At 55.6% G+C, this 23,988-nt stretch overlaps 1 long non-coding RNA gene across 1 annotated transcript in view; it reads left to right on the forward strand.

Moving 5' to 3' along the window:
- LOC146869032 (uncharacterized) overlaps positions 1 to 22,841 on the forward strand; it is a 199,428-nt gene extending 176,587 nt beyond the window's left edge. The window contains exons 3-5 of the long non-coding RNA XR_014965476.1: positions 22,020 to 22,083; positions 22,177 to 22,403; positions 22,502 to 22,841. This is a non-coding gene — a long non-coding RNA (uncharacterized LOC146869032). The remainder of the gene's footprint in view (positions 1 to 22,019; positions 22,084 to 22,176; positions 22,404 to 22,501) is intronic.
- Positions 22,842 to 23,988: the final 1,147 nt, after the last annotated feature.

Below are 23,988 nucleotides of genomic sequence, written 5' to 3' on the forward strand. Positions count from 1 at the left end.
TCCATTGTGGTTTGGGGCACCCCGGAGTATACTGACCCCACGTGGGAGCTGCAAGGGGAACTCTTCTGCATTCGCAAAACTGTCTATGAAAAAGGTTTTGTGGGGAAGAAGGAGTATGAATACTTACAGAACAAACACCCCAGGATTCCATTGTTTTATGTGCTGCCAAAAGAACACACAACTGAAACCCACCCGCCAGGGAGACCAATGGTCTCGGGGTGCGAATCCTTCTTGGAACCGATCTCCAAGTTTGTTGATTCTTTTCTAAAACCCTTTATGGTGGAAGTTCCATCCTTTCTTCAAGACACGACAGACTTTATTAAAAAATTGGATTCAATGCAATTTGTGGAAGAGAAACATCTGTTAGTGGCATTGGACGTGGTGTCCTTATACACTCAAATTCCGCAGGACGAAGGCATAGCCGTATTAACCTCGTTTCTAGACAATAGGACAAGACCAGTCCAAGTACCCACAGATTTTATAGTAGAGCTGGCCAGCTTTGCATTAAAGAAAAACTATTTCAATTTCAATGGTGAATTTTATTTCCAAGTGAAAGGTGTAGCAATGGGGTGTCCCCTCGCCCCAGAGCTAGCAGTACTTTACATGGCGAAATAGGAGGAGAATTTCATCTATAACAACAATCCCTTTATTCATTTTATAGGGAGCTGGGTACGTTTTATAGCCGACATTTTTAAGGTGTGGACAGGAGATGAGGAAAGTCTTTTAAGTTTTCATGGCTGACTGAATAGTAGGACAGAGGATATAAAATTCAGCTTGAATCATTCACACAAAAAAATGGCGTTCTTAGATGTGGAAGTCTATGCAGCGGGCGGAGGCTTGGCTACAACGCTATATAAAAAGCGCACAGATAGAAATAAAGCACCACACTCTTCAAGCAATCATCCAAGAAGTCTAAAAGAAAATGTGCCGTATGGCCAATTTCTAAGGATAAGGCGCAATTGTTTATTCAAAGATGAATACACGTTACATGCCAACAATCTAATGGGCCGCCTAATAGACCGAGGTTACCCCAAAAAATTGCTAAAGAAAGCATGTAAAAGAGCATGGTGGACCCCACGGGAAACACTGTTGGAGCGAAGAGTGAAAACGCCAGTGGACAGAATATTGTGAGTGACGAGGCTTTGTCCAAATTCCAATCTTTTGAAAAAAGTCATCTGCCAAAATTGGCACTTTGTAAAGAACTTGGAGCAATCATTAACTGCAGGGCCACTGTTTGCATTTAGAAAAGAGAGGGGCATCTCAAATCAGATTGTCAGAGCTGCATTGCCAAAACAAAGGATAAGTACAGTACGGGATTATGTTGGCCTACCTCCTGTCACAGGACATCATAAATGTGGTACTTGCGGCTGTTGTGATCCCACAGAAGAAGGTTCACTGTTTACCCACAATTCAATTCACTGGAAACATGAGCTTTTCACGAATTGCAAATCAGAAAACGCTGTCTATGGGATTTGTTGCCCTTTTAATAAACTTGATGTCGGCAAAACAAACCAAGAAATCCGGCTCAGGATCACCCAACATACGTCGAGGATACGCAAGAATGTTGAGACTGCTCCTTCAGTGAACCATTGGGGACTACACGCACATTCTGCACAAGAAAGGAAATGGACTGTTCTATCCAAAGTGGAACCTGATAACCGTGGAGGAGACTTGGAATTAAAGCTAACACGAAGGGAGGCAATGTTAATTGTCAAGTTCAACACTGCAGTGGACGGACTTAACAAACTGTCGGAAATACACAAGTTATGAGACATCCATTGCTGCAAATATGTGACTGCATGTACCTACCAATAAGAATTTTACGATGGAATTCTTGCGGAAAGTTCAAAGAATCAATTGAAACATCTAGATTATGCTTTGAATCCCGCCTTGTTATAGTGATAGAAAAATCCATGCCAGGTTTTCAGTGTCCGCAATGAAGGATTCACCACATTGCCAACTTAGCTCTTGGTACTATTTTCAATTGAATTTATTTCCAATGAACGGGTTTCTTTCTTCTTTTTTACAAGGACATGCAAAGGGGCACATAAATCTAAACAAAGAACTACAGCTCCCAGCATGCCGGTTTTTACGTTAGGCGGGATCGAGTCAGATCAAAATCACTTCCGCTTAGTGACCACACCGTCATCCGCTTCAATCAACACGCATGCATAGACGTCACCCAATGATTACACTGACATCTTCTTTGTGGGTGAAGAACTGCTGCAGGTTTATTTCATACAACATAAGTATGACAATAAATGGGTTATCTTACGGGCGATCCAGGGCAAGCAGCCCCTAGCTGCTCCGCCCGCCTGGTGAGCCAGCACACACGGTGGGTCGATGTCCGGCAGTGCGGCACATATTTATTTTCAGATCATCCACTGGGTCACGTGATCTGTCTCCTACTCCCGCCCCTTCTGAGAGGGGCGGAGCATGTTGTGGCACACCCCCGGTTGGTCAGGCCCCCCAACCGCCCGAAGGACTAACGGGGCGCCGTCGCGGTCTTCCCAGAACCCCCTTCGGCTCCTGGACCTTGGCTAGGGCACCCTTACTGTGCCGGACAGGGGTACCCTTACTGTACCGCCTGTCGCAGAGGTACCCTTACTGTACCCGTCTACCTCCAGATCGCCCTGTAACTCCGCCACAGCTCTGGGGAGGCTACCGTCGCTGCCAGAGCCCCCCCTACCCCCATAGGTGTTACTGATGTCCCTTGCTAGCTAGCGCCTCTTGTACGTCGAGCAGGAACATGTCCATCCCTACCCTGGACAGGTGCACCCCATCCATCTCGTAGTACCCCTCAACCTTCTCTTGGATCAGTGCATGTCTGATGAAGCCCATGCCTCTACGCTCCATACATTTCTGCATGGACCTATTGACCCTTCTACGTGACCGCTCTACTGCTGCCGGGGACCTGGCCCCTCTCCAAATCCTGCGGGGGACAATTTCAGACCACCAGACTTCGCATCACCCCCCGGCCTGGCTAATGGCCGGCAAGTCAGTTTGCATAGACATGAGCAGGGCCCTTCTCCCCCTGGAAACCAGGTCATTACCCCCTAGGTGTAAGATAATAACGGAGGGCAGAACCCCTACAACTGCCAGGCGCTGTTCAATTATGCCCCGGGCTTCACTCCATTTCATTCCCGGGGAGCCCAACCACACGAACTGTGTATTAGCAAAATTCTGCGACCAGTTCCTGTGTGCTGCCCAGCGTTCCAGCCTCGTTATGTAGGAGTGTCCCATCAACCAAACCTGGTGACCTGTCAATGAAACGATGAAGCAGCTTTTAGGTAGTCGTATCTTTATTACACACAAAATTCGATACGTTCATCCAACGGAACAAGAAACCCAGGGCGGGAATGGTCGGGTCTGCACATACAGCATTAAGGGCGAACATACCTCTTAAAACAATCCGACTCCCACCGCCCCACCCCTTTTACTCCTTCTGGGCCCAGGCCGGCTTTGGCCGCTGAAGTAGCAGCGCCAATTCTGAAGGAGTGCGAGGAGAATCTGCGCCCACTCCCCGCTAGGCCAGCCTTAGCCAGAGTGGCTCCCAGAATACGGTCGAACTGAAACTTGGTGAGGGGGGATCCATCCGCATGAACCAGGAAAGGACCCGGGGACGCTGGGCGCAAAGCCAGGTATTCCCTGACCATGTGAACCGGGCAGTACCTGTTGTCCCCTAGGGTCTGTAACACAACTGTCTTCCCCCTCCCCGCCTGGTCTGTCTTTGATCTGCGAATCCGCAGTTCCAGCGATGCATTGAGGGCCACATCCGCAATCCCCAGCGCGGAATCAGACAGGTCAGCTTTCGATTTTGCCACTAGCTCGCTGACCCTAAATGCGCCAAAGAATGCCAAGCAGAAAGCCGTTGAAAACAGCCTGGCTTTGAACGGGGAGAAAGTAATCAGGGGTACCGCGTCCAGGAGGAGCTGAAGGTCTATGAATTCAATGGGTGCCCTGGTGTCAGGTTGTCTAACCTCCTCCCTGGCCCAGCCCTTCAGGGCCGCCCTAATCTTGGATGACCCCGTCGGGTCGACACTCCCATCTAACCTGGCGTCATGGCGCACGGCTGCCAGGTGACCACAAATCCATGAGTGTGATCTGCCATTCTCCTTGGCCCATACCACAAAAGCCTCTACCTGGTCCTCTGCCCCCAAGGCTGAGCAACCCAGCGCCTCCACTACCGCTCTGAACGTTGCTAACTGTGAGTCGTACTTCCTCCCCGTCGCTGGCGCCAAGGACCTCTCCCCCATCTTCCTCAGTCTCTCCCCCACTGAAGCAAGCGCCAGAGGTGGTCCGGGAATGGTGTCATCTCCGCCCTTGCCCGCGGCCAGGCCTCTCGGAACCGGAGCCACTGAAAGCGAGAAAGAGCGTCAGCTGCCACATTCCGTACACCCGCGATGTGCCGCGCCCTAAACTCGACGTTGCTGCGCAGACCCTCCTTGACTAACTCCCTCAGCAGACTCAAGACTAGCGGGCACGAGGCAGTAAGGCCGTTGATGGCGTGCACCACCGCCATGTTGTCTGACCAGAAGACAACCTTCATGTTGCTCAGTGTGGCCCGCCAGAGATGCAGCGCTACTAGAATTGGGAAGAGTTCCAACACTGCAATGTTCTGTGTCACCTTCTTTTTTCGCCATGCATTGGGCCACCGCATCGCGCACCACTCTTCCCCCAGAATCACACCAAAACCTTCCCTTCCAGATGCATCAGAAAACAAGCAAAGCTCCTGACTGGCTATCCACGGGGCCCTCCAAATCACCGTCCCATTAAAACCAATGAGGAATTCCGCCCACATGGCGAGATCAGCCTTCAAGCCGGCGGTCAGTCGTACAAAATGGTGCTTCTGAGTTACATTTGCCGTGGCCCCTGCCAGCCTCCTTGAGAACACTCTGCCTGCTGGAATCACTCTTGCTGCAAAATTCAATTTGCCAATCAAGCTCTGGACAGCCCCAAGGGTCGCTTTGTCCTTGCCCAACAGCGCCTGGATATCCTGCAACAAGCCCAGTACCTTATCGGCGGGGAGCCTCGACTCGCCTTTTACCGTGTCTAGCTCCACGCCAAGAAAGGTCAAGACCTGTGCCGGCCCCTCGGTCTTACCTGGGGCAAGGGGAACCCCTAGAAACTCTGCCAGCTCCTCAAACCGACTCAAGCCTACCGCACACTCGTCCGACCCACCCGGACCGAAGAATAGGAAGTCATCCAGATAGTGGGTCACCTGCGTGATCCCGTGAAGGTCCCCCAGGGCCCACTGAAGGAACGAGCTGAAGGCTTCGAAGTAGGCGCAGGAGACAGCACAGCCCATCGGCATGCAGCGATCATAAAAGAACTGCCCCGCCCACTTGAAGCCTAGCAGATGTTGACTGGCTGGATGCACCGGCAGCAGGCGGAACGCAGATTCAATGTCCGCCTCCGCCAACCACGCCCCCTTCCCTACTCTCCTGACCATGTCAATGGCCATGTCCAGGGAGCAGTATGCCACGGAACAAATCCCCTCGTCCAGCCAGTGGTTCACAGAATTTCCTTCAGGGTACGAAAGGTGGTGAATTAAGCGGTATGCGCCCTGTTGTTTTTTCGGCACCACTCCCAGTGGTGACACCAAGAAATGGCCCAAGGGCGGGCTGCTAAAAGGCCCAGAGACCCTTCCTTCTGACAACTCCTTTCTTACCTTTTGGTCCACCACCCCGGGCATGTCCCTAGCTGACTTCAGGTTCTGTGCATCTCTGGACTCCAGCGGCCCCTTGTAGGGAATCCTAAAGCCATCAATGAACCCACCCGCCAGGAGGGGCCTGTCCCGAAGCAGTGGATAACGCCTAATTAGTGGGAGGATATTTTCCAGGATGATGGGTGAAGGACCCTTAACGGGGCCGGGGCGCTCTGTGGTGAAACCAGAAATGCAGGGGACGGAACAGTTGGAGGGGAGGACTGACGGAGGGGGTGGCCCTTGTGTGGTCTCGTAGTCGTTGGGCGTCAGTCCTGTTGGGTGCAGCGGGCTGTGGTGCGCTCTGGCTGGGGGGGCAGGAAGTGGCAGGGTGTTGTGCGCCGCACTTGCTGCAGTTATGTGCGAATTTACATGACCTCCCCCAGGTGCAGTTTCCCCCGTTGTAAAGGCGGCATGTCCCTGAATTGAATCGCTTGCCCTGCCGCTGCCCCCGCCCCCTGCCACCGCGAAAAGGCTGCTTAAAGGGGCGCCTGGGAAACTGATCCCTCTTTCTGTCAACTGCCTCCCCTTGCCCCTTATATACCTGATCCTTCTTATCCCGGGTGGGTCGGCACATGTGTTCTACCCAAAGCTGAATCTCCTTCTGGTCCCACCCCAGGTCCGGGCATATGGCCATTCTTTTCCTGAAATCCTGGTCGTAATAGAACCAACCCAACCCCCCAGAGAGCCTGGCCTCTTCTTGGATCGTGCTGGCATACTGCATTAGGGCCTCACTCTGTTCCGGAAATTTCTGCACTACGACAGCTGCCAATATATTAAATGCGGATGTCCAATTTTCGATCGTCTTGTCCGGCCATCGCTGATACCTGACCCTTTCTTCTTCCTTACGCCCCATCTTTCTTGTGTCCACCCCTGCTGACCCATGCATAAGTAATGTCAGGATGTCTATATACTCTCGCCTCCATATCCCTTCTTTGGCGGCCTGTGGTACCAACCATGCCAGGGAACAGCGGCCTGATGCCAAAGGCGCTTGGGTGACAAGGGGCTTGGGAACCTGGGCCAACCCCTCCCCTCCTGACGCAGCACAACCCGGTGCCACGGCGGGAGTAGACTCAGCAGCAACAGGGGTAGAGGGCGTAGCAGCCGCCGGTGTGGGTGGCGGAGACGCCAGCGCGCTGGCTGTGGAAGTACTCGGTGCATTACTTGTGGAGGGACCTGTGTCCCCTAGAGGTGGCAACCCCGGGGCTCCCCCAGGCTCACCATTGCGCTGTTCCACGGTTGTACTCTGCCCAGCCCAGACTTGGAGCACGGGTGCCTGGGCTGGTGCGGGCCCCGACGCTGCGGGCAATTGTGGCGGTGCAGCCAATGCGTCCAGGCGGCTTTGAAAGACCGACATGAGGCCAAGCATCTGGTCCATGGCTTTACCCATCTGGGCCATGTCAGTCAGTCCTGTGGCAGAGTCGTGCACCGGTGTTGTTGCGACTGCCGGGAGGACGGTACGTTGTGCGGTCGCTTGTCGTTTCCTGGCCGGAAGGGCCTCGGGCATGTCTTTGGATGTGGGCTTACGCACCCTAGTGGACCTCCAGGGCTCTGACCCCGAAAGTCCTGGGGCTCCCTCGGATGGGGGGGGGGTTACGACCACGCCCGAATCCTCCACCCTGCGACCCTCAAGGAAACCTTGGGCCCACGCCGTGCCCTTCTCACGGGCGAACGCCATAAAGTCCGCCCAAACCCCTTCCTGTGGTGCGCTCGACTGCGTCTCCTCGACCGACGTCTCTTGGGAGAACAGTGGACCCGGTGTCCCGATATTCTCCATTGCAGGAGGGCTACTCCGAGATCACAGCTAGCGCGCGTCCCCTTTGCGCCTTCTCCTTGGATCCTGGCCCTACGTTCGCGGGCTGTCCCTCACTGAATCTGTAATTGGGGAAAGGAGCGGAGTTAGAGCGGACAGAGAAGCAATGCACTAAATATACCCACAACCACATCGCTGGTAACCCGACACACTCATGCACCGCGTTGCCTGGGTTGTACTGGGTCGCAAAACTGCCCTCTCAAGGCCAAGATAAGAACATCTGTGAACACCCTTATGCGCAGCCTGGCCTTTGTCAGACCTGGTTTGTTGGCCGTACCCATGGAATTAAAACAGTACATGACCTCCCCCAGCGGCCCAACCCCCAGCCCTGGCTACCCCACGCTCTGCCCGAGCAGGGGCCACGTGACTGCAGGCTGCCCGCCCGCGGCGGTCCGGGCCCGTGACCCTCAGGTCCGTGAGCGCGCCACATCGTTCGGTACCCTGAGGTAGATGTAGCTGGCAAGCGAGCCTTCTTATCGGATGCGCATAGATCTGTAGCGCGACTCAACCCGCAGGTATTACGCAGTCAGGAATGGGAGGGAGCGCGTTTACTGGCCAGAATCACAGGGTGTGGACGCGACGTCTAACCAACCCCAACCCTACAGGGGGGGGGGTCCAATTAATGCGCCAGACCGTTGAAGACCCGTGTGGATGTAACAGAAGAAGGCGCCTTCTTATTATTGTTGCGTGCGATATAACGCGTGAAACCAACCAGCCGGTCTAGGCGCGCTTTTCACAAGCATCGTATTTACATTACACGTTCAGGCACTAGGAATGTTCACGTACTGTCCCGCAACACAGGGAGTGGACGCGACGTTAAACCAACGCAAAACCCCCCAGGTCTATTTAAACGCGCCACGACGTTGATGGCCCGTGCAACCTCTGCGGGAAAAAGGAGCATTCCCACCACTGTTGCGTGTCTATCTACATATCGCGGACCCAACCCGCCGGCATAGGCGCGCTGCAACGATCACCGCACCACCGCAACACATTCGGTTACTGGAAGGGGTCGCGCGCCGTCCCGCAACACAGGGTGCGGACGCGACGTGCAAACCAACACGCCCCCCCCCCGAGGTTAATCAAAACGCGCCACAACATTGATGGGCCGTGCGGCTTCAACGGGAAACAGGAGCACTCCCATTGCCGTTGCATAGCAACAACGCGAGTGGGGCCAAACCCGCCGGTACCAGCGTGCTTAAACCGATAAACCTATCCACGCCACCCATCCAGGTACGGGAAGGGGTCACGTCAATGGCCCGGGGCACAAGGAGTGGACGCGACGTCGCAACCAACACACAAACCCCCCCTTGACTATTCTAACGCGCCACAACGTTGATGGCCCGTGTAGCCCAACGTGAACAACGAGCATTCTATTGTTGTCGCGCCTTGACAGACAGCGCGCGAGCGTGACCGCCGAGACCTGCACGCCTCAGACAACCACCGCACTTGCATACACACTCGGGTGCCGGAACGGAGGCACGCCATTGGCTAGAAGTCCCTCGATGTGGACGCGACGGCCAAACAGACCCCCCACTCTCGAGGTCCGTCCACGCGCTACACCGTCCGCTGGCCTGTGCAGTCTTCGCCGCGCCCGGGTGCATGCATCGCCAGTGCAATGCGTTTTGCCATCTAGCGCGACTAAAGCAGGGATATCGGGGCGGCTCACACGATCCCCGTACCTGTATTACAAATTCAGGCTACAGGACGGGTCAGGTTGTCTGGCCAACAACACAGGCTGGGACAGGACGTCCTGCAGCCTCACAAACCTCCGCGCCCTGTAGACGCGCCATAGCATTCGATGACCCGCGCTCATTTCGGGGAATAACAGGGCATTCTTAATTTGTTGCGTGACGTAAATAGCGCGATCCAAAACCCGTGTCGGATCGATTTCACTACCGCGCCTTCACATTACACGTACTGCTACGGGCGGGGGGTAAAGTCATTGGGCAGGGAATGTACATACTGCCACACTGTGTGAAGGCCTGCTGATGCCATGCGAGCATCGGCTCGCGATGCGCCACATCAATCAGTGGACGCGACGCCCACCCCGATACCCGACACCCACGAGGCCAGCCATGTTGCGGAATCAGCCCGACGTGCGCTGGGTCGCGCATACCCTCTAGGGCCTTGAACCTTTCGATGGACCCCAGGAAAAATGGCCGCGCATCGTGTGGGGGGAAGGGGGGGCGGTGCCTACAAACACGCGTACAATTGGACGTGAAACGCACCTGCAACTCGCAACATACTGCCCAGTCCAATACTGGACATCCCGTTACCCTGCCACCCCGCAATCGCGCCACGAAAAATGCCCCCCCCAGCAACACCCGCATTGCCCCGCAGGGACACGGGCCACTGCTTGCGCCCCCCACACCCATGGCCAACCGGGCCACAGGGCCCCGTCCACCTGGTCATGCCCAGGGACAGGGCCGGGGTGGGAGAGGTTAGCAAGACTTACCGAAAGATGATGAAATCCCGAAAAACACGACGACGCTGAAGGGGGGGGGCCCCCGATCGATGTACCGCGGTGCAGGCGGCAGGAAATACGCGTGTCTGAGCAGGAGCGGCGCGCAGGAAGCAGAGGAGGAACTGGGCGAGAGGGACGCCTAAGTAGGGGGGCTAGCCTCGCCCCCCCAACGGCCAGCCTCCTCATACACACTTATTGGGAGATCTCCTCCCTGGGCGTGGCCTCGCGCGCGAGGCAGAAGAAGGGGGAGGGGGAAGGCTGCGACGGGCGGCCACTAGAGAGCTGCCCTGCTGATGTCCCACTGCGTGGGACGCGGGCAGCGGCATTCGAACGGGACCTGTTTCCAGAAAACGCTCAGGTCACTCGTGAAGATAGATACTGACGAGCCATTCACACCCAAAGGTATGTCACAACAAGCATTTGCAATGCAATAGGTCTCGCATTTATAAGAGTTTGAGCTATTGGCATTGTAAAATTACAATTCCTTTTATTTATGTTTTGGTTTTAAAACAAATAAAAGGCATTGTCATTTACAATGTCAGTAGCATAAACTCGCGAAAAAGCAGTGTGCGGCGTGCAGCAGTGTGCGGCGTGCAGCAGTGTGCGGCGTGCAGCAGTGTGCGGCGTGCAGCAGTGTGCGCCGTGCAGCAGTGTGTGGCATGCAGCAGTGTGCGGCGTGCAGCAGTGTGTGGCGTGCAGCAGTGTTTCGTGTAGCAGTGTGAGGCATGCAGCACTGTGTGGCGTGCAGCGGCGTGCAGCAGTGTGCTGCGTGCAGCAGTGTTGTGCAGCATGCAGCAGTGAGTAATGCAGCAGTGTGTGGCGTGCAGCAGTGTGCGGCGTGCAGCAGTGTGTGCCGTGCAGCAGTGTGTGGCATGCAGCAGTGTGCGTCGTGCAGCAGTGTGCGGCATGCAGCAGTGTGCGGCATGCAGCAGTGTGCGGCTTGCAGCAGTGTGCGGCGTGCAGCAGTGTACGGCGTGCAGCAGTGTGTGGCATGCAGCAGTGTGTGGCGTGCAGCAGTGTGCGGCATGCAGCAGTGTGTGGCATGCAGCAGTGTTTCGTGTAGCAGTGTGAGGCATGCAGCACTGTGAGGCGTGCAGCGGCGTGCAACAGTGTGCTGCGTGCAGCAGTGTCGTGCAGCATGCAGCAGTGAGTAATGCAGCAGTGTGTGGCGTGCAGCAGTGTGCGGCGTGCAGCAGTGTGTGCCGTGCAGCAGTGTGTGGCGTGCAGCAGTGTTTCGTGTAGCATTGTGTGGCGTGCAGCAGTGTGCGGCGTGCAGCAGTGTGCGGCATGCAGCAGTGTGCAGCGGGCAGCAGTGTGCGGCATGCAGCAGTGTGCGGCGTGCAGCAGTGTGCGGCGTGCAGCAGTGTGAGGCGTGCAGCAGTGTGTGGCGTGCAGGAGTGTGTGGCGTGCAGCAGTGTGTAATGCAGCAGTGTGTAATGCAGCAGTGTGCGCAGCAGTGTGTGGCATGTGGTAGTGTGCGGCGTTCAGCAGTGTGAGGCGTGCAGCAGTGTGAGGCGTGCAGTAGTGTGAGGCATGCAGCAGTGTGCAGCGTGCAGCAGTGTGCGGTGTGCAGCAGTGTGTGGCATGCAGCAGTGTTTCGTGTAGCAGTGTGAGGCATGCAGCACTGTGTGGCGTGCAGCGGCGTGCAGCAGTGTGCGGCGTGCAGCAGTGTGCTGCGTGCAGCACTGTCATGCAGCATGCAGCAGTGAGTAATGCAGCAGTGTGAAGAAGTGTGTGGCATGCAGCAGTGTGCAGTGTGCAGCAGTGTGTGGCATGCAGCAGTGTGTGGCGTGCAGCAGTGTTTCATGTAGCATTGTGCAGCGTGTAGCAGTGCGCGGCGTGCAGCAGTGTGCGGCGTGCAGCAGTGTGAGGCGTGCAGCAGTGTGTGGCGTGCAGCAGTGTGTGGCGTGCAGCAGTGTGAGGTGTGCAGCGCGCAGCAGTGTGAGGCGTGCAGCAATGTGAGGCGTGCAGCAGTGTGTGGCGTGCAGCAGTGTTTCATGTAGCATTGTGCAGCGTGCAGCAGTGTGCGGCGTGCAGCAGTGTGCGGCGTGCAGCAGTGTGCGGCATGCAGCAGTGTGCGGCGTGCAGCAGTGTGAGGCATGCAGCAGTGTGTGGCGTGCAGTAGTGTGAGGCGTGCAGCAGTGTGCAGCACGCAGCAGTGTGAGGCGTGCAGCAATGTGAGGCGTGCAGCAGTGTGAGGCGTGCAGCAGTGTTTCGTGTAGCAGTGTGAGGAGTGCAGCAGTGTGAGGAGTGCAGCAGTGTGTGGAGTGCAGCAGTGTGCGGCGTGCAGCAGTGTGTGGTGTGCAGCAGTGTTTCGTGTAGCAGTGTGAGGCATGCAGCACTGTGTGGCATGCAGCGGCGTGCAGCAGTGTGTGGCGTGCAGCAGTGTGCGGCGTGCAGCAGTGTGCGGTGTTCAGCAGTGTGCTGTGTGCAGCAGTGTCGTGCAGCATACAGCAGTGAGTAATGCAGCAGTGTGCAGCAGTGTGTGGCATGCAGCAGTGTGCGGCGTGCAGCAGTGTGCGGCGTGCAGCAGTGTGTGCTGTGCAGCAGTGTGTGGTGTGCAGCAGTGTTTCGTGTAGCATTGTGTGGCGTTGTTGGAAGGGCGTTCTCCGGGGGGGCTTCGGAATACGTTCCTGACCACCCTTTGACCCACCTCTCCCAGAGTTAGGCCGAGCAATGGCGGGGAGGCCCTTCCTAGGATCGTACATGCTGTGCTTACACTATTTGACAGAGGGACACCACACAGTAGTTCTTAGTAAGACAGTATACTTTATTGATGGTTTCAGGGGATCTTTATGATCCGAGATGCAGCTGTTGAATCAATGCCACAAGCGGCGGCGGTTTCGTGATGAGGGTATTGGGGTAGCGGGACAGTCTTTTAGATCAGTGTCTCTGCGGAGTATCCTTCGCACAGCTCTCAATCCTCGAGCTGGGGGATTTGGGTTCACTCGGCAATCTCCGCTGATTCTCCTGGAGGGGAGCGCCGCGAGTCTCTCAGCAGGCACAGGTGGTTTCAGATTCTCGGGAGCCGCGACGGCGTCAGCAGGGCTCAGATGGTTTCAGAGTTCGGGGAGCCGCGACAGCGTCAGCAGGGCTCAGATGGTTTCAGAGGTCGGGGAGCCGCGTCAGCGTCAGCAGGGCTCAGATGGTTCCAGAGTTCGGGGAGCCGCGACAGCGTCAGCAGGGCTTAGATGGTTTCAGAGTTCGGGGAGCCGCGACAGCATCAGCAGGGCTTAGATGGTTTCAGAGTTCGGGGAACCGCGACAGCGTCAGCAGGGCTCAGATGGTTTCAGAGTTCGGGGAGCCGCGTCAGCGTCAGCAGGGCTTAGATGGTTTCAGAGTTCGGGGAGCCGCGACAGCGTCAGCAGGGCTCAGATGGTTTCAGGGTCAGGTAGCGTCCTTGGGTTCAGAGATCGGTCGAGCCGCGACCAGGTCAGCAGGGCTCTCGTAGGTCCAGGTCTTCTCTGCCTCCTGTCCCTTCAGCACCCCTTGTTATATTCCCCCTCCTCTTTGAAGTCCGGAGTCCTCGCAGAGAGGGGTCTGGTGCCTGGGGGCGGTGTGTCGGGATTTCCTGCCGCTCGGCCCTTTGATCTGTTCTGGTTGGTCTGGGAGGGACTCCAGACGCCCAGCATGCGAGGCGCCCGCTCACCGGGGGCCTGGTGGCCCATCGAAACCCTCCTTGGGGAGGAGATCAGAGGTGTGACAGGGACGGCGTCTCCCGGTCTTGCTTGGGGGTTTCCCTCTCCCTCGGCTGGGCATGCGTGGTAGTGTCTTGGGTGTTGCTGGGGCCCCGGCCGGCCATCGGGTTGTTGGGCCATGGTGACCGGAAGTCTGTAATACCGGGGATCAGGTGTGGTTGCAGGGTTGCTTACTGGTCGGGAGGGTCCACGCCACAAGGCCGGTCTCACACGTGCCCCCCCCCCAGCTGAAAGGCGGGGAGAACTACCCATCCACTTGGGGGTTCTCCTCGCTGAAGCGGAAGAATCGGGACAGGCCGTCAGCGTTGGCGTGGTCAGTCCCGGGGCGATGCTCCACAGTGAAGTCCATCCCCTGGAGGGAGATTGACCATCGTAGCAGCTTGGGGTTTTCTCCTCTCATTTGCATCAGCCACCGTAAGGGTCGATGATCCGTTTGAACTCGGAAGTGGGTTCCGAACAAGTAGGGCCGCAGCTTTTTGAGGGTCCAGACTACTGCGAAGGTCTCTCTTTCAATGGTGCTCCACCGTTGTTCCCGAGGTAGTAACCTTCGGCTGATGAAGGCTATGGGCTGATCTATGCCTTTGTCGTTGAACTGTGAGAGGACTGCCCCGATGCCGTGCTCCGAAGCGTCCGTCTGGACCACAAACTCCTGAGAGTAGTCGGGGCTTTGAGTACCGGAGCAGTACATATAGCGGCTTTCAAGGCGTCGAACGCTTTTTGGCACGGGGGAGTCCACTGTACTTTCTTCGGGTGCTTTTTGGAGGTTAACTCTGTGAGGGGGCCTGCGATGCTGCCATAGGTGTTCGGTCCATTGGGAGGTGTATACTGCTATGTCGTCTAGGTACGCTGCGCTGAACCCCTCGCCCGGCCAAGACCCTGTTCACCAGTCGCTGGAAGGTGGCCGGGGCATTTTTCATCCCAAAAGGCATAACTCTGAAGCGGTAGTGCCCATACGGGGTGGAGAAGGTGGACCGCTCCTTGGCTCCCTCAGTGAGCGCAATTTCCCAGTATCCCCAGGTCAGGTCGAAGGTGCTGAGGTAGCGAGCGGCCCGAGGCGGTCGATGAGCTCGTCTGCGCGGGGGATAGGGTGAGCGTCCGCTCGGGTGACCGCATTGAGTCCCCGGTAGTCTACACAGAATCTCAGCTCGGGGGCGACACCAGGGGCTGCTGCTTTCGGGACCAGTACTACCGGGCTGGCCCATGGGCTGTCGGAGGGTTCAATCACCCCTAGGGCTAACATCTTAGCTACTTCGGTCTGGATGCAGGTCCGGACCCGGTCAGGGACTCGGTAGGCTCGGTGTCTTACCGGCGGGCTGTCTCCGGTGTTTACGTTGTGGACACACCAGTCGGTGACCCTAGGGGTGAGGGAGAAGAGGTCTGTGAATTGTCTCAATAGCTGGCGGCAGTCGTCGGACTGTTGGGGGGTGAGGGTGGACGAAAGTCTCACCCCCTCTACGGAGCCATCTTTCTCTTTAGCACACAGGGGGTCCGGAAGGGGCTCTGTGTCTTCTTCAGTCCCATCGTCGGTGGCCAGGAGCAAACTCAACTCCGTCCTCACGAAGTGGGGTTTGAGGCGGTTCATGTGGAGGACCCGGAGGGGGTTCCAAGGAGACTGAACATCAACTAGATACATGACTTGACTCTTCCGCTCGACCACTTTGAAGGGTCCAGTCCATCTGTCTTGGAGGGCGCAGGGTTTCACCGGGGCCATTACCCAGACCTGTTGGCCCTGCTGAAACTCGACCAGCGTGGCATTCTGGTCATACCAGCGCTTCATCTCTTCTTGGCTAGCCTCGAGGTTTGCCTCTGCGAGCTCCCGGAACTTCCGGGTCTGGTTGCGGAGCACCAGGATATAGCGGAATACATCGGGAGGGGTTCCTCGGGGAGCCGTTTCCCAGCCCTCTTTGACCAGGCTCAGGGGTCCTCGGACGGGGTGTCCGTAGAGTAATTCGAACGGGCTGAACCCCAGAGACTTTTGGGGAACTGAGGAGGACGTCCCATTTCCGGCGAAGGGGTTCTTCGAGGCCCATGATCATCCCTTTCAGGGTCCGGTTAAATCGCTCGACTAGGCCATTGCCTTGGGGGTGGTATGGGGTGGTGAATTTGTATGACACCCCGCATTGTTGCCATAGGGACCTCATGTACTTGGAGATAAAGTTCGTGCCACGATCACTCACGACTTCGCGAGGGAACCCCCCGCGGGAGAAGATCCCCATCAAGGCCCGGCCCACCACGGGGGCCATCACGGTGCGGAGGGGAATGGCCTCTGTGTAGTGGGTGGCATGGTCCACCAGGACGAGGATGAACCGGTGGCCCTGGGCGGTCCTGGGATCCAGGGGTCCCACGATGTCAATCCCTACCCGCTCAAAAGGGGTACTAACAACGGGGAAGGGTTGTAGCGGAGCCTTGCGCTTCCCACCACTTTTTCCGCTGGCCTGGCATGTGAGACATGACTTGCAGTGGGCCTCTACATTCGCTCGCATTTTGGGCCAATAGAAGTGGGTCACCAGGCGATGATAGGTTTTGTCTTGGCCTAAGTGTCCTGCCAGGGGTACATCATGGGCTAGGCCTAGGAGGAAACTTCGGAAGCGCCGGGGTACCACCAGTACCCGGGCCGATCCCAGCTCGGCCGACTTCTGTTCGCTGTACAGGAGGCGGTTTTCCCAATATACTCAGTGGGTTCCGGACTGGTTGCCTGCTGCCTGGGCTTCGGCCTGCTGTCTGGGTCCAATGAGGGAAGGGCAGGTGGCTTGTTCCCTGCAGAATTCTTCTCAGGAGGGACCTCCCTCGCAGGGCCAATGGGCCATCTCGGGTAGGTCCCCGAGCTCGGTCAGTTGCTCGGGGTCTGGATGCACTGACCCGTCATTGGGAACGGGTTCTTCTTCCGGAAGAGGGTCGTCGGGCTCGGGTAGCGCGTCTGGTCCTCGGGGACGGCGACTGGGTTCAGGGGTAAGGCCTCAACTCCCTCGGGGGAAGGCGATCGGGCAGCCATGGAGCGCGTGGTGGCACATACCCATTCGGGTAGGCCCATCATCTCCAGATGGGCTCTTCGTTCCACTTGTCCCCACAGGGAGCTCTCGAGGTCGTTGCCCAGGAGGCAGTCTACTGGCTGGAATGTTCGGACTGCCACTCTCAATTTACCGGTGACTCCCCCCCATTCGAAGGGTACTAGGGCCATCCGGCAGAGGCTCTCAGAGTTGTCCGAAGATATGACTGGACAGAAGGCGTCGGGCAGGATCTGGTCTTCGGATACCAGGTGGCAGTGGACCGCTGTGACACTCGCCCCGGTGTCGCGGAGGGCCTCGACTCGGTGGCCGTTGACCATCACTTGTTGTCGGTATTTTTCCGTGTTGGCGGGTAGGGGTGTTCCGGGGACCATCTCTCGGTCTCCCAGGGAGACCAGGGCCATGGCTGCTGGTTCCCACTCTTTGGAGTCTTCCATCTCTTCTCCTAGGGCTACGGAGGCCATTTGTCGGGCTGGTGGGGCTGTCGCTGCGGGTCGTTGGTACATGGGACACTGGGGGTCACTGGCATAGTGTCCGGTCTGCTGGCAGCGGAAACAGGTGATCTTGACTCGGGGTCCCTGCCTCCCCGGGGGCCCTGTGCTGGCTGGAGGTGGGGCTGGAAAGTGCGGGGTTGGCCTCTGGGGGGACTATGCTGGGAGCCCACCTGGGATTCCCTTGGTCGGCCTTGGTTCCCTCCGCCCCTCTGGCTGGGGGGTCCCTGACTGTGGCGACCGTAGTCTCCCACGGGGCCCCGGGAGGCCCGAGTGTTCACCCATCGGTCAGCTTCGACCGCCAGTTTCCGAGGGTCAGTGAGCTTGCTGTCCAGGAGGTGCTGGCGTAACTCCACAAAGCAATTTGCGGACAAGTGTTCCCATGCTATTAGGTCAAACAGTTCCTCAAAGGTGGAGACCTTGCTGCCCTTGATCCACCCGTCCAAGGCCCTGCTGTAAAAGTTCACGTATTCCACCCACGTAGTCTCTAAACCGTTGCCGGTACATCTCGGGGGTGAGTCCATATCTGGCTAATAGGGCCTCTTTCATGTGGCTGTAAGAATTCAGCACCGTGGAGGGCAGGTCCAGCAGGGTATCTCTCCCCTCGCTCAGGAACCGGCCCCACAAGCCAGCCCCCCAATCCTTCTGCGGAACTCGGTGGGAGGTCATGGAGACATGGTAGGCCTTGAACCACTGCTGGATGTCGTCGTTCTTGTAGTATTCCTTCACCACATCCTTGGGGATGTGGACCTTTGGTTCCACGGCGGAGGAGGTCGGTGGGCTTCCCCTGGTTCTGGACTCCTCACTTTTGGCCTTGAGTTCGATCTCTTTTAGGCTGCGTTCATGTTCTAGTTGAAGTTTTCTTTCTTCGTGTTCTCGCTGGCGTTTCTTTTCCTCGAGTTCCCCTTGTAGGCGTAATTGTTCTACGGCTAACTTCTTTTCGGCCAATTTTAGCTCTCCCTCTACTTTTAGTTTGGCTAGTTCTAGTTCGTGGTTGCGGCCCCTCTCTCGGTCCGCTAGCTCTTCCGGGGATAGGCCCCCCTCTGGGGCGTTGCTCTTTACCGGGATGCTTCGTGGTTCGGTTGGCGGCTCTCTTTCTCGGGCGTCTCCTTCGGTTTGGGGCAGGGAGGCTCCTGCCTCGACCCAGGTTTTCAATGCTTCCTGGAAATCTTCTTTAGTGCTTAATCCGGTGGTAGCGATTCCAAGGTCTTTGCAGATCTGTTTTAGTCGATGCGTATAATATTCCAACCGGTCCTCTCGGAACGTCGGGATTGTGTTGGTTCCTGCGGTACTCATGGTGGTTTCTCCTTCCATCTCCTTCCGGTATGCGTCAGCCGTTTACTGTATGATCTCTAGGTGTCGGCTCGGATCCCGTCGTCTGCCACCAAATGTTGGAAGGGCGTTCTCCGGGGGGGCTTCGGAATACGTTCCTGACCACCCTTTGACCCACCTCTCCCAGAGTTAGGCCGAGCAATGGCGGGGAGGCCCTTCCTGGAAGGGTCTCGTTCCTAGGATCGTACACGCTGCGCTTACACTATTTGACAGAGGGACACCACACAGTAGTTCTTAGTAAGACAGTATACTTTATCGATAGTTTCAGGGGATCTTTATGATCCGAGATGCAGCTGTTGAATCAATGCCACAAGCGGCGGCGGTTTCGTGATGAGGGTATTGGGGTAGCGGGACAGTCTTTTAGATCAGTGTCTCTGCGGAGTATCCTTCGCACAGCTCTCAATCCTCGAGCTGGGGGATTTGGGTTCACTCGGCAATCTCCGCCGATTCTCCTGGAGGGGAGCGCCGCGAGTCTCTCAGCAGGCACAGGTGGTTTCAGATTCTCGGGAGACGCGACGGCGTCAGCAGGGCTCAGATGGTTTCAGAGTTCAGGGAGCCGCGACAGCGTCAGCAGGGCTCAGATGGTTTCAGAGGCGGGGAGCCGCGTCAGCGTCAGCAGGGCTCAGATGGTTTCAGAGGCGGGGAGCCGCGTCAGCGTCAGCAGGGCTCAGATGGTTCCAGAGTTCGGGGAGCCGCGACAGCGTCAGCAGGGCTCAGATGGTTTCAGAGTTCGGGGAGCCGCGACAGCGTCAGCAGGGCTTAGATGGTTTCAGAGTTCGGGGAGCCGCGACAGCGTCAGCAGGGCTCAGATGGTTTCAGGGTCAGGTAGCGTCCTTGGGTTCAGAGATCAGTCGAGCCGCGACCAGGTCAGCAGGGCTCTCGTAGGTCCAGGTCTTCTCTACCTCCTGTCCCTTCAGCACCCCTTGTTATACTCCCCCTCCTCTTTGAAGTCTGGAGTCCTCGCAGAGAGGGGTCTGGTGCCTGGGGGCGGTGTGTCGGGATTTCCTGCCGCTCGGCCCTTTGATCTGTTCAGGTTGGTCTGGGAGGGACTCCAGACGCCCAGCATGCGAGGCGCCCGCTCACCGGGGGCCTGGTGGCCGATCGAAACCCTCCTTGGGGAGGAGATCAGAGGTGTGACAGGGACGGCGTCTCCCGGTCTTGCTTGGGGGTTTCCCTCTCCCTCGGCCGGGCATGCGTGGTAGTGTCTTGGGTGTTGTTGGGGCCCCGGCCGGCCATCGGGTTGTTGGGCCATGGTGGCCGGAAGTCTGTGATACCCGGGATCAGGTGTGGTTGCAGGGTTGCTTACTGGTCGGGAGGGTCCACGCCACAAGGCCGGTCTCACAGGCGTGCAGCAGTGTGCGGCGTGCAGCAGTGTGTGGCGTGCAGCAGTGTGTGGCGTGCAGCAGTGTGTCGCGTGCAGCAGTGTGTGGCGTGCAGCAGTGTTTCGTGTAGCAGGTGCGGCGTGCAGCAGTGTGCGGCATGCAGCAGTGTGTGGCATGCAGCAGTGTGTGGCATGAAGCAGTGTGTGGTGTGCAGCGGCATGCAGCAGTGTGTGGCGTGCAGCTGTGTGTGGCGTGCAGCAGTGTGGCGTGTAGCAGTGTGCGGCGTGCAGCGGTGTGCAGCAGTGTGAGGCGTGCAGCAGTGTGCGGCGTGCAGCAGAGTGCAGCGTGCAGCAGTGTGCGGCGTGCAGCAGTGTGCGGCGTTCAGCAGTGTGAGGCGTGCAGCAGTGTGAGGCATGCAGCAGTGTGCAGCGTGCAGCAGTGTGAGGCGTGCAGCAGTGTGAGGCGTGCAGCAGTGTGCGGCGTATAGCAGTGTGAGGCGTGCAGCAGTGTGAGGTGTGCAGCACTGTGTGGCGTGCAGCAGTGTTAGGCATGCAGCAGTGTGAGGCGTGCAGCAGTGTTTCGTGTAGCAGTGTGCGGCGTTCAGCAGTGTGAGGCGTGCAGCAGTGTGAGGCGTGCAGCAGTGTGCAGCGTGCAGCAGTGTGAGGCGTGCAGCAGTGTGCGGCATGCAGCAGTGTGAGGCGTATAGCAGTGTGAGGCGTGCAGCAGTGTGAGGTGTGCAGCACTGTGTGGTGTGCAGCAGTGTGTGGCGTACAGCAGTGTTAGGCATGCAGCAGTGTGAGGCGTGCAGCAGTGTTTCGTGTAGCAGTGTGAGGCGTGCAGCAGTGTGGGGCATGCAGCAGTGTGCGGCGTGCAGCAGTGTGTAATGCAGCAGTGTGTAATGCAGCAGTGTGTAATGCAGCAGTGTGCGCAGCAGTGTGTGGCGTGCGGTAGTGTGCGGCATGCTGCAGTGTGCGGCGTGCAGCAGTGTGTGGCGTGCAGCAGTGTGTGGCGTGCAGCAGTGTGTGGCGTGGTTTGTAAACAACAAGAAAAGCGGACATCAAAGGAAGGGTGGGAGGGAACGAGCATATGGGGTGTGAGTTATAACGAAAGATCTGGCGAAAGCAGTCTGCTGCTTTCAAGTAGATGCCAGATGCCAGCTTCGCGCTTGAATGCCTCACATGCACTGGCCATAAACCGCATTCCTAAGGTCTTGTGCCCCTTACTAAATCTCTCTGAATGCGTGAGGCGGCGCACGAGCAGGAAGTAGCTGGTGGCAAATGGAATGCGCGTGGTTGTGCGCGTAACCGCCACCCGATCCGCCTGGGAAGCCTTTGGGAGCATTTTCGGAATCCCCTACATAAGTCTCGCTGCGTGATCGCTTAGGCGATAGCCAGGCGAGACCTAAAAACGGGGAAAGGTAGAGCTTGGGAGGCCGAACCACAGATAGATGCACTCGAATGAAGGGCATTGATATACCGGCATTTAGGGGCATATTTACAAGGCGGCGATAGAAAATTATCGCCGCTTTTGCGGCCGTTTTTGCCCGAAAAGCGGCGATAAATTTAACGCCTAATTAGCAAGGTCACTCTAACGCGTGAAACGTTGCATTAGCGCACCTATTCTTAACGCCCAGCTTTGCATCTCTAATGAGATGCAAAGTGGGCGTTCCTGACCTAACATGACAGGAGAAATGTCGCTAAACCCCACGCTATGAAGCATAGCGTCAGGAAAAGTAGCGATAACCCCTGTTATCGCTACTTTCCTTACGCTTGCTTCAGGACTGAGTTAGTCATGATATCCTATGGAAGATGGATATCATGGCTAAGTTTGTGAGTCCCTATCAACAAGCTAACGACACATTTTGTGAGATTATCGCTGGGTTTCCAGCGATAATCTCACGTTAGGCAGTTAGCGCTAGGATTTTTATCGCTTTTGAGAAAAGCGTTGCTAATAGCACACTATCTCAGCGATAAAAATCCACGCTAGCCGGCGATAATTATCCTAGCGCTAAGTGCGCTTAGCGATAATTATCGCCGGTTGTTGCTGATATGCCCCTTAGTTTTATACGAAGAACGTCGGACTATTAGCATTCAACTTTACTCTAGAGGATTTACTGTCATGTTTGTAAATGTTCTGTCCATTTAATCATTTTGAGGTACCCGCTAAAACAAACTTGTCTTCCCTTGACAGGAAACAAGGCGTGACGTACGTCATATATTACGCTTGGCGTCGTGGTGCAGTCAACCACTAAAAGGTAGGGCTGCTCTCGGTATGTTGCCTCTGTTGTGCACACTTATTAGTCAATTGGATTCAAGTCCCTTGAACCCCCATTTTGTTTGAATTTTAGAGAAGAGCTAGGATTCCAGCTGAAACTTCCAAAACCATTGGACACCGATGAAAATCATCCTTCACTTTGTCATCGTAACAAAATTTAAGATTCACTTTCCTGCAGTATTTATACTCATTCAAAGAGTAGTAGCGGCACATGTGGTTATGAGATTATTGTTTTTTCAGATAAAACTTGTTGAGAGTGTGGTGCACGGATCGGCTGATCCAGCGGCATTATAAATTAAGGTAAGATATTCACTCTAGGAGGGGTTGAACAAAGAGAGGAGGGCATTATACGTTAGATAATAAAAGTAGGGACACTGTGTCATTTGTTCTTTTCACAGCTTTCTGGTCCTGAGGAGAACCCCGTAGTCGGAGGGGTTCGAAACGCGTCGACCTTTTTTAGTGGCCAATTGTTTGTTTATATTTTGTGAAGAATCAAAAAGCTTGGACTCATTCAAATTGGTTTTGTCTTTGGCCCATTTTTTGATGTATAAAGTTTGATTTAAAAAATTTGGAAACATTTTGAATAAAGGGCTGGGTATGGGTTGTTGGTTCATATGGGAAGTGTGATCTGGAGTGTAGTTTGTAAGGCGTGGTAAAAGGCTTTGGTGTGAATGGTTTTTGATATGAATGCAAGTCAAATAGTGTGTTGAAAGAAGAGTAGTGGTGTGATTAGGCTGAAGAATGTATGTGTAAAGTTTTAATGATATGAAATTGTGTTTCTTGAACTTGTTTTTTTGTCTATGGTTCAAAAATAAATTTTGACTAATTTCAATAGAAATTGAATTTCTGTGAAGACATTGTTTCTTTCAATGTTCCGGTTCTGAAAGGTGAATAATGGATCAGTACTGGCATTTCTATGTTTATTGCGGGATGGCATTCTGCAGCATACATGGAAAAAGAAAACCCCCTTTGTGAAGGTAGGTGCCCCTTCCTGCCCAGGTTGGTGCCAGGCAACAATTTTGTGCCAACATAAGGGGAAATGACAGGAATATACAGTATTTCATAAATACGATGCATTCCTGCCCTTTCATATTGGCATAGGACATCGCAGCAAGAAGACTTGCACTGCTGCCCTACACCAATTCCTCATAAATGAGGCCCTTCGTTTTTAGGTACACCTTTGACTACACCCCCATGCTGACTGACCTTTGGTTTGCTAAACACTGTTTAATTTTATTCCCCCAACGTAAAAATTATTTGCTGTGGGACTTGGGGGCGTTTATGGTTGTTGATAGTTGTCGATGATGAGTACCAGGTTCTAGACATTTTTGTCAAGAGGGGGTCCTTACCCCATAAAAACCTTTGACAAGGGGGTCTCGGCATCAAAAGGTTTGAAGACCTCTGCATTAGAGCACTCACAGCAAAGCCTTTCCCGGGTCAAAGCTAACACAAACAAATCAGCCAATCTAAAATGTAGGGGGGACAACTTGTTTTGTGTTGCACCTGGTGAAAATCTTAGACCAACAACCTGAACAAATGGATTAAGTGAAAGAATGGTAAGCAGCCAAAATAGCATCAGCCACTGTAGACAGTAGATACAATCCTCTTAGTTGGGTCCACTAAACGTCCATTCATGAAGGTGTACGTTTTGGAAGTTCAGGTGCAGCACCTTGCCTTGCTGCTGGTATGACAGGTCCTTCTGAAAAGAAGTTTGAAATGCTCAAATTGAGCACTTTGGATATCTAGAACCTTCTGGCCCGAACAGGGCTACCAAATTATTTGTGCAAGTCAACTGTGCATGGTCTCACGGGACTTTCTTCAGGCCCCACACGATGTGTGACAGAGGTAGAAACACTTATAAGTGCCTGGAGTCCCATCAAAGGCA

This window comes from Triturus cristatus, chromosome 1_2 (genome assembly GCF_964204655.1).
Source record: "Triturus cristatus chromosome 1_2, aTriCri1.1, whole genome shotgun sequence".
NCBI classification, from domain to species: domain Eukaryota; kingdom Metazoa; phylum Chordata; class Amphibia; order Caudata; family Salamandridae; genus Triturus; species Triturus cristatus.